Here is a 23125-nt window from a genome sequence, read left to right on the forward strand (position 1 = left end):
GTGTGTCTGTGTGTAGTGAGAGAGATGTCTCACCTCATCCTGGTTTGAGTCTGAGTGCACCAAATGAGTGGTGACAGAAGCAAGGCGGGCAAGAGAGGATCTCTCATGAGGGATTTCTCTCTCTCCTGTCTCCCCTCTGTCTCCGAAACACACATTCCCCGGTTTGCCAGGTAAGCCTTGCACTCCCTCAAAATGTGGGAGAGACAAAAAGCTGAAAAACACTGCAACACAGAACACGGGGAGCGGGGCGACCAGCCACCAATCACACACCGAATACACACAGAGAAAACACACACATCGAATACACACAGAGAAAACACACGCATCGAATACACACAGAGAAAACACACGCACCAAATACACACAGAGAAAACACACGCACCAAATACACACAGAGAAAACACACGCACCAAATACACACAGAGAAAACACACGCACCAAATACACACAGAGAAAACACACGCACCAAATACACACAGAGAAAACACACACATTGAATACACACAGAGAAAACACACACATTGAATACACACAGAGAAAACACACGCACCAAATACACACAGAGAAAACACACACATTGAATACACACAGAGAAAACACACACATTGAATACACACAGAGAAAACACACACATTGAATACACACAGAGAAAACACACACATTGAATACACACAGAGAAAACACACACACCAAATACACACAGAGAAAACACACACATCGAATACACACAGAGAAAACACACACACCAAATACAAACAGAGAAAACACACGCACCAAATACACACAGAGAAAACACACACACAGAATACACACAGAGAAAACACACACATTGAATACACACAGAGAAAACACACACATCGAATACACACAGAGAAAACACACGCACCAAATACACACAGAGAAAACACACGCACCAAATACACACAGAGAAAACACACGCACAAATACACACAGAGAAAACACACGCACAAATACACACAGAGAAAACACACGCACCAAATACACACAGAGAAAACACACGCACAAATACACACAGAGAAAACACACGCACCAAATACACACAGAGAAAACACACACATTGAATACACACAGAGAAAACACACACACTGAATACACACAGAGAAAACACACACACTGAATACACACAGAGAAAACACACACATTGAATACACACAGAGAAAACACACACATCGAATACACACAGAGAAAACACACGCACCAAATACACACAGAGAAAACACACGCACCAAATACACACAGAGAAAACACACACATTGAATACACACAGAGAAAACACACATATTGAATACACACAGAGAAAACACACACACCGAATACACACAGAGAAAACACACGCACCAAATACACACAGAGAAAACACACGCACCAAATACACACAGAGAAAACACACGCATTGAATACACACAGAGAAAACACACACATTGAATACACACAGAGAAAACACACGCACCAAATACACACAGAGAAAACACACACACCAAATACACACAGAGAAAACACACACATTGAATACACACAGAGAAAACACACACATTGAATACACACAGAGAAAACACACACACCGAATACACCCAGAGAAAACACACGCACCAAATACACACAGAGAAAACACACACACCAAATACACACAGAGAAAACACACGCACCAAATACACACAGAGAAAACACACACACCAAATACACACAGAAAAAATACACACATCGAATACACACAGAGAAAACACACGCACCAAATACACACAGAGAAAACACACACACAGAGAAAACACACACACACATCGAATACACACAGAGAAAACACAAGCACCAAATACAAACAGAGAAAACACACACCGAATACACACCCCGGGTACACACTAAAATCTCCAAACACACAGAGTAAACACACAAAACAATACACACTCTAAAAACTCCAAATGCACACCTAGCACAGACCAAAACACCCTTCAAAATACACACAACAAATAAACACCTAGCACAGATCAAATCACAGAAAAACACACTGCACACAAACACCTAACACCGCAAACACACACCAAAGAGATGCGCACAAATACATAGCACAGGCCAAAACATGCAGCAAAACACACAAAAACAGACTCACACACAGCAAAATACAGAATGAACAACAAAACACATCAAATCTACTCCCGAAACACCACAAAAACTATTAAATGTAGTGAAATGTCCTTGAAGGTTGGGAGAGTAAATGTTTCATCCAAAGTGCATTTGTTTTTTGTTTGTTTGTTTTTTATAAAACAAAACTGAAATCAAATCAAGTTATTTTTTTATCAGTGAGTGTCATGCTATTTTTTACACGAAACCCCTGAAAACTTTAATTCTGTAGCGACAAGATTTCAATGTCTATAAGCACGCAGTTATGTAATTACATGTTAATAATGACATTACATAATTTACATAAGAAAAAAAGAAAAGAAAAGGACTCCAGGTGCAAACACACAGCTGTGAGATGAGAACGGAAACTGTGTAAATGTATATAACTATGTAATGAATGCCTGAATTGTGTAATTACACTTTAATAGCACAGTTAGACAACGGTAATAACTCTAGATATTCAGTAGTGTATGTGAACTGTTATCACCGGAGTAAAACAATGCTCTGGTCCTCACTAAGAGAACACCACCTCTGTAAATGTGTTTTACTGCGAATTAATTATTGTTCCAGCCTTTGAAGACATTACTGTCCCGAACTCTACTCTGTGGCAGATTGCACGGCATTGCACGGCATTGTTTTTGCATTTGAACCATCAGTTGGACAAAGTCCCAGTCATTTTCAACTTTCACATGAAAAGACTGGCATCAAAGAGAGAGAGAGAGAGAGAGAGAGAGAGAGAGAGAGAGAGTAGAGTTTCACTGGAACGATGAGGAATTGTGGACAACAGTGCAACTCATTAGAGGAATTATTCAGAGCTGATAGACAGAGTGGTAAAGCAGCGTTCTTGGAATGCTACCCACCAGAAGAGGAAAAAAAGAAAAGCTTTTCATGTTTGTGGAGAAGTAATGATACAGTGTTGAAGACAAGCAATGGCACTCCACTCAAAGTGACCCCTAATGAAGCACAAGCTGAGAATCAGAGGAACGTACGAGCGCTGAAATTAGAGACCACTGTAGAGCGATGAAACAGCGGTGTGGAAGTGTTTTGCAGGAACCCTGTTAATTGTTAGTAAAGCAGGTGCTGGAAGAGGGGGGTGCGGTAGTTAGGCGTGCGACATGCAAAGTGTGGGAGTCCCTTTGATCACTCTATCGCTAACCTAATCTCAGCTGGGGAGCTCCGCCGCGACGTCGATAGAACCTCATTCTGCACGGCTCCATCAGCCGCCGAACGCAAAACTCCTCGCTCTTAAACCCAACCTGACAGGCTTCACTCTCAACCCAGCTGCCAATTAGAATGCAGTAAAAAGTAGGGTAAGAAAATACGCCGCTATTGACTCCCAGCGGATTGCGCAGCTTTAAGCATCTCCCCACTGTTATGGACCCGAGAAAACACATAGCCCACGTCTCACGGAGCGCTCGTATTGATTGTGAATTATTGAGTATGAATGTTTCAAGAAGCGCATTTTCAGAAAGTCTGAGAATCACGGGCATTAGCTGCGTCTCCAGGTTGTCGATAGCGACGCCACTCGAGGATTTCTATTATATTTTTTTATTATTGTTTGAATGCACTCGTGATTCCTGTTCATTTAATTACCTCAGGATTGCGGTTTCTCGCGGATGGAGAACAAGCCGTTATTTTACAGTGCATTTGCGCGGCTGAGGAGTTGGAAGTTTGGTGGAAGCGGTGGTTGGAAGCGGAAGTTGTATCCTATTTTCCCCCTCTTCCCAAAATAATAATAAATATAAAAAAGGAACTCGAGTCTTATAAGATCTGCTAGGATTCCGTTTGTGATGCTGGTCTTGAAAGAATGCGTATCATTGGTGTATTAATAATTGAACGCAAATAATCATTGTGTATGCAGTTTGCAAGAGGATTTGACCTGAAAGATGGATGTAAGAAAATAGCGCCTGTGACGTAATGCGAAGAATAAGAACTCAATCAGAAGTTCCAGGAGCCCTTTCCCGATATTCTTCAGGGAAAACACAAACAAGAATCCCCAAAGTGCACGCCGAAGTTTCTTTATCCTCCTCCTCCTCCGTTCAAATGTAAATTCCCAGAGTCTGCAAACAATTATGAAATGCAGGCCCTTCCTTACTTTGGCGTAGCACTTGCACACAAGCTCCAGCCCTCTCTGATTGGCTGTTGTAAGAGTCGTCGGTGGCCTATGGAAGGATAATATTTTAGGGTCACGCTTAGCGCTGCTGGTTAGTGTTTGTGCACAGAAATAGATCCCATTAAACATTCCCAAGTCAGTGTTCCTCCGCTCCTTTCTCCTCCGATAGCGAGGTCCCCTACGGCCTTCAATAATTAATAGAACGGATTTCAGGGGATTCAGCAGATATTTCTCTCCCTCCCTTTATTTGGTGGCAACAATTATTTTATTTACTACATTTACAACGGGACATCAACCACACGACGCTCCACGCTGTGTCTTTAGGCTAATTTCCGAATGCGGAAGAGAGGATCTTTTCCGTGGTTCTAATAAGGACCCAGAGGCTCAGATTTTCTCGTTGTCTCATGCTGTCTATCATCATCCCCATCATCGGCAGGCTGCTAGAAAATGATATGATGCTAGCAGTGTGTAGCTATGACACCCTAGTTTCTAGCAATGCTCCGGTATGAAACAGGACTCCAGGTAAAACCGTGTAAAACTGCTCCAGCCACTTAGACATGAGCCAAACTACAAACCGAATGAAGAGGGTGTAACAGACCGACTGTAATTATTCATACAGTTTGCACAGTCCTGCCTAACGTTAAGCCTAAACTTCAACATGAATGTATCTCAAAGCTCCAAATAATTTGAATGAGCAGTGTTTTACGGTTAAACAATACTAACCCCTAAACCCTAACCCTAACCTAACCTTAACCTTAACCTCAGCCCCTAACATTAACCCTAGACCCCAACCCCTGACATTAACCCTAGACCCCAACCCCTAACATTAACCCTAGACCCCAACCCCTGACATTAACCCTAGACCCCAACCCCTGACATTAACCCTAGACCCCAACCCCTAACATTAACCCTAGACCCCAACCCCTAACATTAACCCTAGACCCCAACCCCTAACATTAACCCTAAACCCCGACCCCTAACATTAACCCTAGACCCCAACATTAACCCTAAACCCCAACCCCTAACCCTATCCCTAAACCGTAATCCTAAAATACAAACTACAAAAGATTAGAAACAGAACACTTTGGTGTGGGTTAGTAAAACTATCACTAACAGAAAACTGCACTGTTTGTGATATATCTTCATCAGTTACGTACACATCTGCAGGGAGCTACTAGAGCGCCACCCGTGGACTGGAGGTCACATCCAGAACATAAAGTAAGTCACTATCATGTAGTTTGTTACTTCGACTCCAACAAAATAAACATATTTAGCTTTGTCTGACCTCATTTATTCAATATCAAATATATACACAACATCATCGACACGTCTTCCAAAACATTTTAAACCCTAGTCATGCCCCAAATTACTCTCCCAAACTCCACGACACATACGCCACGAAAGAATTCTTATTACGCCACTTAATTTATTACAGCATTGTCTTTACAGTCCTCCCTCTCCGTGATGAGTTTACTACCCTCTCCTTCCCTTTCTGCGCTCTGTAGGACCCTCTGTTTCACCCACACAGGCGAAAGTCAGTCGGACTCTAGCACCGAAATCATTCCTCTCACTTCTGCCTCCTCCAGGCCTCGGGAGTGGTTTGGACCACGGGGTCCAGCCACCTGAGGCCGAGAGGTGTACACAGGCCCGGCTAACGATCATACACTATCAGTTAAATAAATGCATGAAAGATTGTATAGGATCATTACAGCGGACTGAGGAGAAGGGATCAATGAGAATTAATCAATGCCTGTGGATATAAACAGTGGAAATATGTCTGTGAGCCAGGAGGAGAGAGAGAGAGAGAGAGAGAGAGAGAGGGAGAGAGAGAGAGGGAGACAGAAGCAGTTGCAGTAATGAGCCCTTTTATAGGCTTTAATTTGTTGGCCTCCCCTGGGAGAGACTGATGGATGAATGCTCTTTATGTGCTCTCTCTCTCTCTCTCTCTCTCTAACACACACACACAAACACACACTTTCTTCTTCACTCATCTGTGCCCTTTTTTCACCCTCTCCATTTCTCATCTCTTTACCATTCCTCTATTCTATCCCTTTTTCCCCTTTCTCTTCCTCTGTGTGTGTGTGTGTGTCTGTGTGTCTGTGTGTGTCTGTGTGTGTGTGTGTGTGTATCTGTGTGTGTGTGTGGGTGTGTGTGTCTGTGTGTCTCTGTGTGTGTGTCTGTGTGTCTCTGTGTGTGTGTGTGTGTCTGTCTGTGTGTGTCTGTGTGTGTGTGTGTAGGTGTGTGAGTGTGTCTGTGTGAGTGTGTCTGTGTGCTTGTGTCTGTGTGTGTGTGTGTCTGTGTGTCTGTGTGTCTCTGTGTGTCTGTGTGTGTCTGTGTGTGTATCTGTGTGTGTGTGTGGGTGTGTGTGTCTGTGTGTCTCTGTGTGTGTGTGTGTGTGTGTGTGTGTGTCTGTGTGTGTGTCTTTGTCGGTGTGTGTGTGTTCCTAACCTCATCGTTAAATGTTGATATCACACTGGACTATTTGGGTGTTGGATAATTGTCACACGGACATCTTGCACATGTTAGGAATGGATCAGACACAGCACTGTCGCTGTGGGGTCCTGTGGTGCTCTGAGCATACAGAGGGGATGGGGGCTAAGGAAGTATGCAGAGCAACAGCTGGACTAGAGTCCGTAAGTGTAGAAGCACAAAGAGCTCATGTACGGTGAGTGGAGCTGAAGAACGGAGGTGATTGTAATGTTATGGCTGAGTGGTGTATAATAATGGTGTATAACTGCTCTAGTTTTCCCCCGTATCGCCGTAAGAGCAGCGCTCATGAGGCGAATCAAAACAGGGCCAGTATTTGGCCGACAGGCGTCTCATTGTGAATTCGGGCCAGCTCCTGTTACACAGCTCCTCAGGGATGGGGATGGAAATGTAGAAACTGACTTTAAACTTTTTTTCCCCCACCAGTTGGCAGATTTGGCGAAGGATAAAAATGACCCATCCGCGAGGATGAGGCTGACTGACAGCCGGGTGTGGATGGAAATCGCTGGATGTTACACACTGTTACCTACACCAGTTCAAAGCAAAGCCGTCTCCCAGCATTTCAAAGCTTGTTGTGCTGCGTTTCCTTGATGTTTAGCTTCCAGTCCGGCTCCCTGCTGGAACGGGGAAAACGTGTTTGGTCGTATTCCTTCTCTGGGCGATAGACAGACCATTCGGAGTGTTGGGATGTGTAAGGAGCCTTTACACAAACTCGACCGGCATCAGGTTTTTAGACGCACTGATGATATCTGACCTCAACTCACAGCTTTAACAACATTTAAAGGCGTTTTTATCTCATGCACACTGCAGTTTTTGTATCAATAATCAGAGGAAGAATGGGAATAATAGTAATATTAATGAGTGTGATAATTAATACTTTTCCTAGCACTGATATGGGTCATGATCACTGATGATTACATCAGAAACACCACTCCAGTTCATCCCAAAAGAACCGAATGGTGTCTCCCTCCAGGGAACCTTTGACTCTTGATGTATACTCCTCTAACTCACATTTGGCACTGAGCATCGTGATATTAAGTTCATGTGCAGCTGCTCCAGAGCCTCCCACTTCATTTCCTATTGAGATAATCGAACAATTGAACATCTGTCTGCATTGTAAGAGCATTGAAAAGGAGCTGAGCTCTCTCACTGTAAGGCAGTGGTTCCCAGAATGGGGCACTGTTGCAGTGGGGGCAAAGCAAGGCACCATCTCTTATGCTAATGAGTCGGTTTTGACCCGTGTCTTGAATTAGCCCTAAGATCACCCTAAAAACTATTTATTATCAATGTGTTTCTGACCTCTTGTTGACCTCGTTATTCTTCTTTATCCATGAAAGGATTGGTTTTAATTGTTGCGAACTGTAAACTGGAGATGTACACGATACAAAACTCCAACTCTAAACTGACTGGGCCTTACGTGTCTGGACATGTCTGTCTTTCCTTGTTTTGTGAAACAGACAAAGATAGAAGCCCCTAACTGAAGCTCGAGTGGTTGTAGGAGGAGCCAGCTGTAGGCTGTTGGTGTACAGTGTGTTTATGAGTCCAGATTTGGCACTTGCTTTTGTATTTTCTGATTTAAAATGAGGGTCGAAGAGCACTTCATAATTTAGTAAATATATATATATTATTTTGTTTAAATAGAAGTTCCTGACAAAGTCATAGAGTCTTGATGCAAGAAACACATTTTGTACGCATTTCAAACCTACAAAACGGGTCGGTCAAGACCCTAACACAAGAGGGAGGTTCTAGTGGAGTCTGGAAGCAGTCTGAGGGGCACAAACCCACAATCCCAGAACCCTGGAGCTGTGTGACAGTGACACGACCTGCTGTGCCACCGTGCCAACCATTCTATGCATGATTACCATCACCATGTTTCAAACTACAGCCCTAGCTTTTAAATAAGAACCATTGCGGCATATCATTTATCACCTTATGAAGCATTATAAATACCGGATCCATAGGACACACCCCCTTCACTTCCGTGGTGCCGGGCCTGGCCTGTGAAAGCGAGGCAGTGATTGTGAAAAATCCACTGCAGGTTTGAGGGAAGAGAAGTGCGCTGCTTTCCCCATCTCTGCTCCCTTCCATTTCAGGCAGAGCATCTGGGACGAGATGAAACGCCGCTTTACTCTGTTCATCACCTGTTTTCCTCCCTCCCTCATCTCCCCGCTCCCCGGCTCGGCTTCGCATTGATGCAAACGCCAGAGAAGCAATGAGCGAGCCATGAGTGAGTGGAAAAATATTGGTTTGGCTTCTCGCCTCCGGTTATGTTTTGCCTATTCTGTTTTCTTTTTTCCCCGGCTCTGTGTTCTTTTTCTCGTCTTCCTGATGGCTGCACGTCACTCGTAAATCGCACCTCCAAGTGAATTCCTTGCGCTTTAGCTCTAGGCGCCCCTTACATAAGCGTGTGATGTGTTGGGAGGCGCGGGGCCTGCTGGGGCTCAGGTTAGAGTAACACACAGCGGCCTAAAGTTCACAGTCCTTTACGCTGCCAAGGAGTCAAATATTGACGGAATACACACAGCAAAGAAAACCGCTCATAACATAAAAATTATATCAGAAAAAAATTGATTTACACCACAATGCTACTGTAAACAAATGCTGCGCTGTTTCTTCATATTTTTCCCATAAGCTTCTGGTGTAGGACATAATCCAGCACTGGCCCCAGGATCGGGACACTCCTGATTACTGAGGTCTGCTGCTAGAACAGTGTCATGTGGTGGAGGAAGGGTAATGGGCTGGGGCTCTTTAACAGCGTCTAAGCTAAGACCGCTAATTCCATACTATATACTCTCACTGACATCTTTATTAGAAGCGCATGCCTTGTGCTTCCACACACTGCTTTGCACTTCTCACTGTGAGGTGCTCAGAGTGTTTAGCCAAATTGCTGCAGCATGGTTTATCAGCTGCATTCATCATTGGTCATTTGCTGACCACAAAGCAGCTTTCAACAGGGCAGTGACACTGATGGGTGTAATTAATTCCGGTGTCACCGCCTGATACATACATAACAGCATTATGTGCACACACACACACATCAATGAAACTGTATTTCAAAGTGTGATAAACCCCTATGGGTGGGCGATATGTCCCTAAAACGACATCATGATATTTCAGTGTATTTTGGTGATGGCGATATTTTTGATTATACGACAAAACACTTAAGAACACTTTTCAGAAGTGATCAAAGGGAAAAAAATAAACTGTAAACATTCATATTTTGTAAAAAAAAAAAAAAACATCAGCATTTAAATTTACCACAGAACCAAAGTGCAGAAAATGTAGCATGTTCATATAAACATCAAACCGACAATTATACAAACAGTAATATACAAAAACCCAGAATAGTTGATGTGCTGGGGTTACAGCTCACTGGCTGCTGAACTATTCTAACGGCATTTTTGATTTTCCTTGTCCTCCACCCAGTGCTTCTGCTTGAGGTGGTGAAACAGATTTTTCCCCATTTCTGTTGTTATTGGCTTCGTTCATTTCTTACATAATGCCATGGTTTATTACAAATCTGATACTTTGTAACAAACCTCCACACGACTGACGTCACTCCCCTCCGCCTCAGAACCACTTTCCAAGTGTTTTACTGTGCCTCAGTGACTCGTAATTAATGAACGTATGCCATATTATGAGTAACTGTATGATGTCAGAATGTCACAATTATCACGATATTATCGCGAACGATGCGATATAACACAGCCTTATTAACCCCCAGTATTCTACTCCAGGAAAGCATCAGTTCTGTGGTGAGAACATGACCATTTTGGAGATACCAGGTTTTGTCTGAAATATGCAGAGAAAGAGAGTGAGGGGTTAAGAAGGGTTATAAGGAGAGAGAGTATATATGAACGTATAATTAACTGAGATTTGACCTGTTGTGTGTGATGTACACATTTCTAATTAACACACACATATTTAATAATCTAAAACTTATAATCTCTTCCTCTTCCTCATTTCTCTCTCTGTGAGCTGTGAAGGTGTTGTGAGCTGATCTTACGGCTGCGTCTGTTTGGCTGTGCTCTCCTTCAGCCCAATACCCTGCGGTCAGTCTGGACTCCGGACAGAGGCCCATCTGCCCGCTCTGATCACTCTATAAAGCGTTTTAATCACGGCCCATTGCTTTTGCCTTAATCACTTTCAGAAGAATGTTCTCATTTCCATTCAGCACATGTCTGTATCAATGAAATAATATCAGTCCAAGTCTAAACTTAGTCTTGAACTTAATCGCAACCTCATTAATAGAAATACAAATACCCTTTTAGTTAACCTTCCTCCTGTGTTAGCTTCCTGTTACTGGGTCGGTTTTGACCCGTGTCTTAAATCAGCCATAAGACCCCGTAAAAACTATTAATCATCAACCATTTTGTTTCTGACCTCTTGTTGACCTCATTATTCTTCTTTATCCATGAAAGGATTGGTTGTAATTGTTCATTGTTGCGTACTGTAAACTGGAGATGTACACGATACAAAACTCTAACTCTACACTGTCTGGGCCTGATGTGTCTGGACATGTCTGTCTTCCCTTGTTTTGTGAAACAGACAAAGACAGAAGCCCCTAACTGAAGCTCGAGTGGTTGTAGGAGGAGCCAGCTGTAGGCTGTTGGTGTATAGTGTGTTTATGAGTCCAGATTTGGAACTTGTTTTTGTTTTTTCTGATTTAAAATGAGGGTCGAAATTGACCCTAACAACAGAAAAGCCATAATTTTAACAAGAGTCTTTTATTCATTCATTCATTATCTGTAACCCTTATCCAGTTCAGGGTCACGGTGGGTCCAGAGCCTACCTCGAATCATTGGGCACAAGGTGGGAACACACCCTGGAGGGGGCGCCAGTCCTTCACAGGGCAAGAGCATTTTATTAAAAAAAAAACAAACAAAAAAAAAAACACGAAGCCAATGACATGGTAAAATGAAAGCACATGTCTGTTTGTAATTAAGACGTAGTCAGACATTTCAGCTGCCTCTTCTGAGCAGAAATAATCATCACCTGTATAAAATTCACCAATAAATACAGTCTAAACACTTCCAGAGTTTAGTGCATTTCTCACCGGCCTCTTCACACAGCAGAACAGTGACACTTCTTCCTTTTCTCTTCTCTCAGAGCCAACCGTTCCCTCCCCATCAATCAGTAGAGTCAGACAACTCCACAGTGCCAATAAGAGGGGACAATATGTTTTGACCTTCAGCCCCGCCCCCAGCCCTGCCCCTAACTTGCCTTTTGGCAGGAGACAGGTTGTGGCCGCCTCCCCTTTTCTCCTCCAGCAATTTCTGAATCAGTAACAGTGCCACCACACAAACGAGCCATGACCAAACAGGAGTCTCACACACACACACAGAGAGAGAGAGAGAGAGAGAGAGAGAGAGAGAGAGAGAGAGAGAGAAAATAAAATGCAATGTATAAATACACGTCCATTTAAAAGCTACATCAAAATACATTAAAAATAGAAGAAAAGGGAGATAAAAGAGAAAGAAAGGAAGGAGAGAGAGGAGGAGTGTGAGAGTAAAAAAGAAAGGAAGGAAGAGAGAAAAAGAGCTAAAGAAAAGAGAGATTAAGAGGGAGAGAGGGAGGGAGAGGGTAGCTAAAAGGCGGCTGGTATTAGTGAAACTGAGAAGGGGAAGCTTTAATTATTTTTGCCCCGTGTGACTCTGTGTGGCTCAGCGGTCACTTCTGCCTATTGTTTACTCAAAGTGCTTATTACACTGGCCTCACCACTGCCTCACCACCCTGGGGGAACCCACACACACACACATATATATACACACACACACATATATATACACACACACACACACACAGACACTCCTCCCGCACGCCCCTCCACATCTACTGTGGCAGAATTGTGTTAATTTACCCAGTGAGAAATATTAACCATATTATATCAAATAACTGCCACAGACAATTGGCTAGCCAGAGCCGTGACTTCATTTTAATTGATTTCCTTACATGCTCTCACCCCGCATTGATTCACTTTCCACTGACGGAGTGTTTATTAAAAGCATTACACTGAGAAATATATAAATCATTATTGCTCGTCAGCTGCATATGTGCGCGCTCTTCTGTACGAAGACGTCGAACCTCGGCATCGAGGAAAACTCTGAGAGGGCCCTAGATTTTGATTATGTTCCTGTGCATTCCCCTCTTCTCTCTGGTAACTGCTATTGAACCAGGGAAAGCAAACCCGAGCCCTTCTCTTCTTAATGCTCCGAGAAATACACAGAGAAACAACTGTGTGTAGAGGGCGGTGCGTGTCTAGAACCGTGTCTAATAATTAGTTCATTTTAGGAGGATTCTATTACAATTCAGTGAGGTCCTGTTGCTAAAATGCCCTCCAAGTCTTGGTCCACACCAAGATCTCTGTTTGGTTTGCTGCTCTGCTTTAGGACCCTGTAACACTCACTGGCTTAGAATCAGCTGCAGGAAGATTGATAAAAATATATTCTGTCTGATTGTCTGTAAAGGGTGGGCTATTTATATGGATACACCTTAATACAATGGGAATGGTTGGTGATATTAACTTCCTGTTTGTGACACATTAGTATATGGGAGGGGGGAAACTTTTCAAGATGGGTGGTGACCATGGCGGCCATTTTGAAGGTGGCCATTTTGAATCCAACATTTATTTTGTTTTTTTTCAATGGGAAGAGGGTCAAACTACGGATACTGGAAGCCTGTGCTAGCATTTCTCCTGCGGTGTTGCTATCAGTGTGTGAAGAGTGGGAGAAGAGGGTTGCATTGACAATCCAACACAAAGGGCAGCACTTTGAACACATTTTATAAGTGGTCAGAAACTTGTAAATAACTCATGAAAAAATAAAGTTACGTTAAAACCAAGCACACTGTTGTTTTTCTTGTGAAATTCCCAATTAGTTTGATGTGTCACATGACCCTCTTCCCATTGAAAAAACAAATGTTGGATCCAAAATGGCCGACTTCAAAATGGCCACCACGGTCATCATCCATCTTGAAAAGTTTCCCCCTCCCATCTACTAATGTGCCACAAACAGGAAGTTAATACCACCAACCATTCCTATTTTAGTAAGGTGTATCCATATAAATGGCCCACTCTGTAGAAGCTTGTTTTCTGAATCAACTTTCCTTATTTTGGAGCAAACCACACTGTCCTCTAGCTCTCTCTAGTGAACAGGCCACACAGAGTAAATGATCTGATTTCCTTATTTCAGGGAAGCTATTAATAAAAGTAACTCGATTAACTGCACACAAATCTAGCGCTCCGGTTTCCTCCCACGGTCCAAAAACACACGTTGGTAGATGGATTGGAGACTCAAAAAGTGTCCATAGCTGCGAGTGTGTGTCGCCCTGTGCAGGACTAGCGCCCCCTCCAGGGTGTGTCCCCACCTCGCGCCCAGTGATTCCGGGTAAGCTCCGGACCCACCGCGACCCTCAACTGGATTTTGAAACACATCTGAAACGTGAAAGCCCTGCCCCACGAGTTCACACGATTGGTTCCTCAGGTTTGTGATGTCAGAAACCCCAGGTGTTTGGTCTCAGAAACGGTGTTAAAACTCAGTCATTTTAAACACTGCAGTTTCAAAGCAGTCATGGCACAAACAAACACCACCACACACACGTTAACAAAGCTAACGGTTTTATTTTCTCTGGAGGGGTTCTTTAAATCATATACGACTTTCAGAGAGGCGAAGAAAAGAGAGACATACGTCAACAGACAAACAAAGAACACACAATTAACCAACAGGATATATTACTGCTCAGTGTTTTGCTTACATGGCTCCCTAACCACACACACACACAGGTTCTATATATGTATCTATATAGTGTGTATGTATATTTTGGGGACCCAACAACAACAACATTATTCAAAATACATAGTTATAAAAACATTTATGTAAATAATATATATTTCAAATATCTTATTACTACATACATGTATATTATATGCAGTTATACATAATACATATGGCACTTTTTATTATTAGCCCATGTCCTGACAATGTACAAAAAGTAGACAAAAAACAAGTGTGTGTTTGTGTGTGTGTGTGTGAGACACTTTGAGGCTGTTTGCTACGAGGCGTCGCCGTGCTCATTTTCATCCTGGGCCTTTTTACCAGCTGTCTACCTCTTAAAGGCATGCTGCTTGGCCAAGAGAAAATCCTACTAATCATCTTTTTGTGTTGGAGGGCACAATATGCCGGAGCAAGCAGGGTGCACACACACACACACACACACACACACACGGAGGGAGAGGGAGAGGGTGGTTGGGCAAGCGAGGAGAGAGAGAGAGAGTGGGTCTCACACATGCCATTTTCCTCACACACATACACACACAGACTAGCAAACACACACAGCGCTCTGTCCTCAGTGTTGTACACGTACACACACACGCACACTCCCCCACCAAGCCTCCACTCTCACGTCCTCACTGCCCTGAGGGAGAGAAATGGTGCTGGGGGTGGGTGGGGTGGTGGGCTTTAGTATAATCACTTGTTAGGGGTCTAGAGTACAGTAGATTGGCTTCAGAGACACACACACACACACACTCCTCTGGCTCTGGCTCTCTCTCTCTACCCACCCCCTCCACTGCAGGGAGAAGCCCTTCCATTCGTTCATCAAAGCAATCCTTTACTCCCACTGCCAGAGGATGACAGGGGGACAAGTTCTTTTGTTTCTTCTTCCCTTAAAGCAGGAGCCTCATGCAGGCCCCCATTGCCCGCAGTTAAGACGCACTGGAGCATTTGATATCTAATGCTGAGCGTCTGTGATCCTCGTTCTCTTCTTGCAGGCGCTTTGCGAGCAACAAGCCAAACGTGAGATTCCTTCTGCGAAGGCGTTTGGAGTCCTTCACTTCAGTGTAAAGCATTGGAAGCCCTTTCTGCAGAACTGTTATTAACAAACAGGGCTTTATTTACTTCTTCATTTACACGTTCGCTGTCAGAACACAAACTGGTTTTTGGTGTTTGTTCAGTGTGCGACGAAACCTCTGCGTGAAATTTTTATTAAACACAAACGTACAGGAAATATATTCTTTACATCATTATATTTCTATTAACTTTCATGTATTCTTTCCATAAACAAGGGACCACGTCTGTGAGGATTTGATGGAACTCAGCCATAAGAGCGCTACTGAGGTCAGGTACTGATGTGGAGTGATTAGTTCTGGATCATTAACACCACTCCACCTCATCCCAGAGGACCCAGCCCGAACATGTGTGTGTGTGTGTGTGTTAGAGATCCCGCTACCCCACACTTAGCATTGCGCTAGGTGGCCTTAGGCCCTTTGGCAGCTACAGGGTTCAGCACCTCCCGTTTAATTCCATGCTTTTCTATGGCACTTGTGTTCCCTTCACTCATAACCTCCACCTTTTGGAGATAAGAGGTTTGGTTGTAACTGAGATGAATGTTTGCGAACCTCACCATCGCTGTCTACTTTTAAGGCGGGAACTAAACGCTGTCACTAATATCACTGAAATATGAACGGGGGCTTGACATCATATTTATCAGAGTGCTGAGAGGCGTAGGGTAAATGTAGTGAAGGGAACAATGGTGGTGGTGGTGGGGGGGGGGGGGGGTGTTAAGGCCGGGGGGGGAGAAGGTTGTTGTGGGTCCCATCTCTTGCCATTAGATGCTGTGTGTGAGCTGTCAGCAGAAGGCACGCTGGGCTGCCAGGAGAGGGTGTGTGTGTGTGTGTGTGTCTGCGAGCTAGCCTACAGCACGCCCCCAGCTCCTCTTTGACTCAAAGCCCTCATTTCACTGCTCCTCTCATTCTTATGGGCCGCTAACGCCTTCTGCGGCAGGCTGGGACACACACACACAAAAAGAATGTGGCTCTCTCGCTCTGTGTGTGTATGTGTGTTTTACAAGCTACTGTCTGTGACAGGCTTTGGAATATATGCCTGTTCTATAACAAATCAGTGTAACTTTACAGTAAAGACTAGAAAACAAGCAAGAAAAGCAAGGTCAGTGAAAAAGCCCCCATTTAAAAACCTTCACGAGAATATGCGCATCCACAAAACCATTCCCAGGATTCATACACTGTGTACAAACCATAGTTTGCCCTTCCTGGAAGTACAGATCCATTTCAGATGCCTACCCAGCAGGAAATCAGCCTTTAAACCGACCCCTAACTAGTCACCAGCAGAGCTTCCCACAAGAGTCCACAGCACTGTTTCTGTGAGTCTTCACAAATACATTACCCTACATTGACTGGGGTACGGGCGGCACAGTGGTGCAGCTGGTAGGTGTCGCAGTCACACAGCTCCAGGGACCTGGAGGTTGTGGGATCGTTTCCCACTCCGGGTGACTGTCTGTGAGGAGTGTGGTGTGTTCTCTCTGTGTCTGCGTGGGTTTCCTCCGGGTGACTGTCTGTGAGGAGTGTGGTGTGTTCTCTCTGTGTCTGTGTGGGTTTCCTTCAGGTGCTCCAGTTTCCTCCCACAGTCCAAAAACACACGTTGGTAGGTGGATTGGCGACTCACAAGTGTCTGTAGGTGTGAATGTGTGTGTGTCTGTGTTGTCCTGTGAAGGACTGGCGCCCCCTCCAGGGTGTATTCCCGCTCTTGCGCCCAATGATTCCAGGTAGGCTCTGGACCCACCGTGACCCTGAACTGGATAAGGGTTACAGATAATGAATGAATGAATGAATGAATGACTGGGGTACGGTCATTTTGGGAGATTGCAACACACTTCAAGGGTTTTTCATTCTAGTTGGTGCCATGAGATCTCTAAAGGACCGTGAGGTCCAGTGAACACTGTGAATGTCCAGATATTTACAACTTTCATTGCTACACCCTCAGACTCTCAGTGTGGAGGTAGCCTTAAAGGGACACATTCTGTACCTTAATTAGGGAAAACAAGGGTCCCTTATTCTTATATTTGTAGCCTTTAAAATGATTATTATATTTTCTTAGAGAGTATTCTTACACTTCAAGTACACTATAGTTATTACAATCAACCCTGTGCATCTGCTTTACACTGAATATCTCACATTAAGAAATTGCCAGCACCCAAACTGCTGCTTAATTTTAATTAAATAAAAGGCGTCCTCACAAACAGCTCATATAAATACCACCTAGTGCAGCACTGCAGTGGAAAAAGTAGAATATTTCCGAACGAGTACTAATCCCAAAACCACTTTGAAGTGCTTGAGTAGATTAATATTCACAGTCACACTATTCACAACAAATAAAAACCACATTTCCTCGAGTTACTGCTGCCGCTTCAGGATACAGGAAGTGGAGATATGATGATGATGATGATGATGACGACCGACAACGGTGGCCTGCAGCGTCAGATCACAACACCCTTTACAACGCATTCTAGAAACACAGATGTTGGAGGGGATATTCATATCGGTCACGACTGGCTCAAATAGGATGTGAGCTTATCGTCTAAAGGAAACGAAGGATCGGAGAACATTGCCATTGCCAAAGGCTGTTTTATGGATATAATTTCATAAGAGTATTAGTACTAGGGTGATGTATAATTAATGTAACTGTATAATAAAGCAGGATATAGTACGCAATGTTATAATAGCACAGTATAATACAGTGCAATGTAGATTAGCACAGTGCAGTACTGGAATACTCTGGTAATGTACAGTATATTTACCGTAATTATACAGCGCTGCACAGTGTTGATGTATATTTAATGTAATATATATTCAATTTCCAAACAAACTTTGAAACCTATGCTAACAGGGACGGAAAAATAAACCCCGCAGACAGTAGGATTTGTTCCTTTTGCCCGAGTGTGTGCATTTGTTTGCCTTTGGCACTGGCCACTGTCCTTTGAGCCCTGGCATCTCTGGCTGCCAGCCACAGGGTCAGGCCACTCAAGTGGAACTCAGAGGGTCCTTTTGAATGTAATAGGTTGTGACTGCCATGTGTTACACGCCTCAGCGCACCATTGATTGAGCGCTTGTTTGCTAAATCACTGCTGCTTTCCTCTGTTTGGCAGCCTGGTGACACATGTGTGGTCACTTTCACTCAGAGAGAAGCAGAGCGAGGGAGAGAGAAAGAGAGAGAGAGGGAAAGGTTGAGTCAAGTGACTGGGGTAATATAGCACAAGCAGCTCAAATAAAAAAAAAGGGAGGAGGAGGAGGAAAATAGAGGAAATGCTGCAACAGTAAGCGAGAGAGAATCACAGACAAAACAAAACAGATTCCACCGCCTGAGAACAGCCGTGTGTGAAATGATTGACGTTTAATGGAAAAGCCATATTCCCATTGGACACAGGCCTATTCCGGGGAGGGGCTTTCCACCTGATGGCTGCCTCAGGGGCTGGTGGCCTTTGCCTTGGGCCTCCTCTCTGTCACTGTGCTCTCAGAGCTTTTTACAGCTCTGGAGATGCAGCAGAGGTCACCTCTACGGGTGAATGTCACTCGGCCCATAGAGAGACGGCCTCTCGGTGTGACACACTCATCTAGCAAACACACCTCATCAGCAGCTAGCCTCTATCTCCACTAGCTTCAGGTTACTGCAGGCTTTAAAGTCATAGTTCAGAGGTAGCCCCTTGATCAGCCGTCAGTCAGTTTGATTGTTTAGATCTGAAGCTCTTTTAATAACACAAGACTCTAGTGAATTATTTAATAACAATGTAAATACCACATTATTACTAGTAGTTACAAAGTAACGGCATTGTTTATAAATTATTAATTTATAAAATTATTGTTTATAAAATTATGGTAAAAGTGTTATTACAACATTATTCTGTGTCTATAATAACTTTTATTGCGAATATTATAACATTACAATATAACTACATAGATATTAAAGACAATATAATGTGAGAAGTACAGATCTTTATCCACAAAATGATTAAAAAAATAGGGAAAAAACAGCTTTAAACATGTACTGCCCTTTTTTAAGCATAATTTTGACTTTAAAATGGCAGCATATATTATTAGCTACATCACTGTTCATCAATAGAAGCAGTTATGATTCACTGTATGTAATAACAATGTAACTAGTAATAGTGACAGTTATACATATATTGCAGTAGTATAGCTCATGTAAAACATGCATCAACTTCAGTTGTCATGAAATTTAATCTCTAAATAATCTCTTATGTAACTACCCATGTAATAAAGTGGCTATAACTACATTTGTCTGAATTGCTGTTTCAGTCCAAAACATGGTAGACGTTCACAGCAGCTGAGTTTTTGCTGGTGGAAAATTCAATGTTATTACCCTCATTATTACACATGTATAAACATTTAAGAGAGAATATGCCGTGGTAGAATGTGTGTAATAACATAAGTATAAACAGATTGAGATGTATGCGTATTAATTTGAATTCTTCTAGTAAAATACTTCATAAAACATCAACATAACATCCCATTTCCAAACTAACAATGATGTTACAGGGGTCTTTTGGACTAAGCTGGTGCTGGAGGTCTACAGCTCAAGAGCTTCGCCTCTCATTGCTTTCCCAATCTATAGCATGAAGCAAACCGGAAAACTGCTGACCAACCCGGCTCAAAAAATACTGAATAAAATAAACATTTGAGCATGTCTGAGGTCGTTTAGGTTCTGCAGTGTAAAGGTCTGTATAGATCCCCTTGGCATTTTTTCCATTTTCCTTCGACTAACATCTTCATGAGCAGGGTTATAACTCAGGTGTTGTTTGTTTTTAACCTACGAGGAGTCGGGTAATTTATCCTCCACAGACATCTACTCTGAGTCTTAAGGTTGAGGAGAGGTCTGATTCCATTAGGACACGGGCTTATAAAACTGTATCTGTTCTATTAGAGGCATTAATCCAAGCATGGAGCTCCCTCCTTCTCTGGAAGTGCCTCCGAGCTCTGGGTGTATATATATATATATATATAGAATTTTTTTTTCTGGCCGCTGTGGGAACCTCTCTCAAGTAAACAATGTCTTGGCTGATTAGAGGCTTGCTCCTCTTCGCAAGCATTAGCTGAAACATTCTGATCTCGTATTGATTCGGGCTCCCCCGGTCCGTTGTGTAGCCGGTAGCGGAGAGTGTGGAGGCGGCGGATTGGGCGGCTGCGAGGCTGCTACACCAGCGGGGTTAATTGAAATCCTCCAGCGAGGAGCAGCTGAGACTAGATAATTATGCTCTAGGAAACCCAAACTGCCAGACTAAGGCGCAAAGTGGGGATCAACAGCCAGCATTTGATGCCACTCTTTGAAGCCTCGGAGAAACCTGACCCGCGAATACTAACGCAGCTAATAATGGATGACTTAGCCGGTTAGCTTTATGCAAATGCGATCCCGCTAAATGCTCCTCGTTAGCTCTAATACACCACGAGCCACATTAGCATGTGTGGGTGAAGTTCTCCTTTAACCTGTCTCAGCAGAGGAAAACAGAGCCACGGAAAAGAGCCACAATGAGCGCCTCGCTCCTCGGCACATCAGCTCAACTGAGCCCAGAGGACCACGGTAAATGAGAGGCGTTTATATACGGCGTCTAATAAGCCACTGTTGATTAATGTGCGCAGCTGAATATCTGCAAAACACTGCAGCTTGACTTTCACTGGAATAGAACGGTGTACAAGAGGAATGGAAATGGAACTTGAGCTCTCTCTCTCTCTCGCTTCTCATTATCTTCACAACCTCCGTTTTTCTTTGTTTTTCTCTCTTCTGTCACTTCCTCTTGACTGACTTTAGCTTGCCTTATTTCTTTCTGTTTCACTTTCTTTCTCTGGGTGTGTGTGTGTGTGTGTGTGAGTGCTGGGTCCTGATGATGAACTTTCTCTCGGTGTTGTGTAGCCCATCTATTAGAAGCTGTGGGGCTGAGATAAATCACCTCCTCAGCCCTGCCTTCCCCTACAGAGCAGTCGAGGAAATCCATCACATCAGAGGCACAGAGGGAAGAGAGTCAGAAAAAAATCAGTCCCTAACCCTCCCCTTAGTCCCAAACACCCCTCAGTACAACACCAGCCCCCCCCCCCCCCCAAGTCTCAATCCTACCTCCGCAGGAAAATCTGTCCTAAACACCCACCTCCACGGGAAAATCCGTCCCACCCCCCGACCCCCAACAACCCACCGACACCAGTCCTAAACCCCCTCCACTAGAAAATCTGTCCCAAACACATTTCCAAAGGAATTGTTGTTTAGTGAATCTTTTTCACTCTGTCCATGAACGGGCCCCCACCCCCCGCTGCATCAGTGCCACCCCCACAGGCCGAGCGTGTAAAGATACCCAGCTCCGAACGTGACGTGGGAATCGCAACGTAATGAAAGTAGCTGAACGTGGAGGTTCCAGAGGCGCCGACGGTGCGAGGAACACTCTGCCCTCTCCTCGCTCGGCAGCCAGGAAAGTCCTTGATGTTTATGTCTACAGTTTGTGAAGCGGTTGCTAAGCAACAATAATGATAGTGACCTTTGGAAATATCACCGGGACGTGTGGAGCCTGGTGTGAAGCCCAGGAGCTGGAGGTGCTCAGGTAAATGAGTCTCTCTCTGGGTCTGTGTTTGGTGATGTGCCATAGAAGAGGCTGAGATGTAGTGTGTGTTTTAATCAGCTCACTCTCCTCTATATATTTTATACATGGAGATAGATAGATAGATAGATAGATAGATAGATAGATAGATAGACTCTAAAAAGAACCAACTTAATTGAATTGCTTCAATTGGTAACAAGTAATTCAATTAAGTTTATCCAACTTAATTTTTTAAGTTTTTGAAGGTTGAACTTAAAAAATTAAGTTGGATAAACTTAATTGAATTACTTGTTACCAATTGAAGCAATTCAATTAAGTTGGTTCAACTCTTCTCTTTTTAGAGTGTAGATAGATAGATAGATAGATAGATAGATAGAGAGAGAGAGAGAGATAGAGATAGAGAGAGATAGAGAGAGAGAGAGAGAGAGAGAGAGATAGATAGATAAATAGATAGATAGATAGAGATAGAGAGAGAGATAGAGAGATAGAGAGAGATAGAGAGAGATAGATAGATAGATAGGAGAGAGATATAGTGAGTTAGAGATAGAGAGATAGAGATAGATACAGAGAGATAGATACAGATAGATAGAGATACAGATAGATAGATAGAGAGATAGAGAGATAGATACAGATAGATAGAGATAGATAGAGATAGATAGATAGATAGATAGATAGAGAGATAGAGAGAGATAGAGAGATAGATAAAGAGAGATAGAGAGAGAGATAGAGAGATAGAGAGATAGATAGGAGTGAGATATAGTGAGTTAGAGATAGAGAGATAGAGATAGATAGAGAGAGATAGATACAGATAGATAGATAGAGAGATAGATACAGATAGATAGAGATAGATAGATAGATAGATAGAGATAGATAGATAGATAGATAGAGATAGATAGATAGATAGATAGATAGAGAGAGAGAGAGATAGAGATAGAGAGAGATAGAGAGATAGGAGTGAGATATAGTGAGTTAGAGATAGAGAGATAGAGATAGATACAGAGA

The sequence above is a fragment of the Hoplias malabaricus genome, chromosome 8 (assembly GCF_029633855.1).
Source record: "Hoplias malabaricus isolate fHopMal1 chromosome 8, fHopMal1.hap1, whole genome shotgun sequence".
In the NCBI taxonomy this organism is placed as follows: Eukaryota; Metazoa; Chordata; class Actinopteri; order Characiformes; family Erythrinidae; genus Hoplias; species Hoplias malabaricus.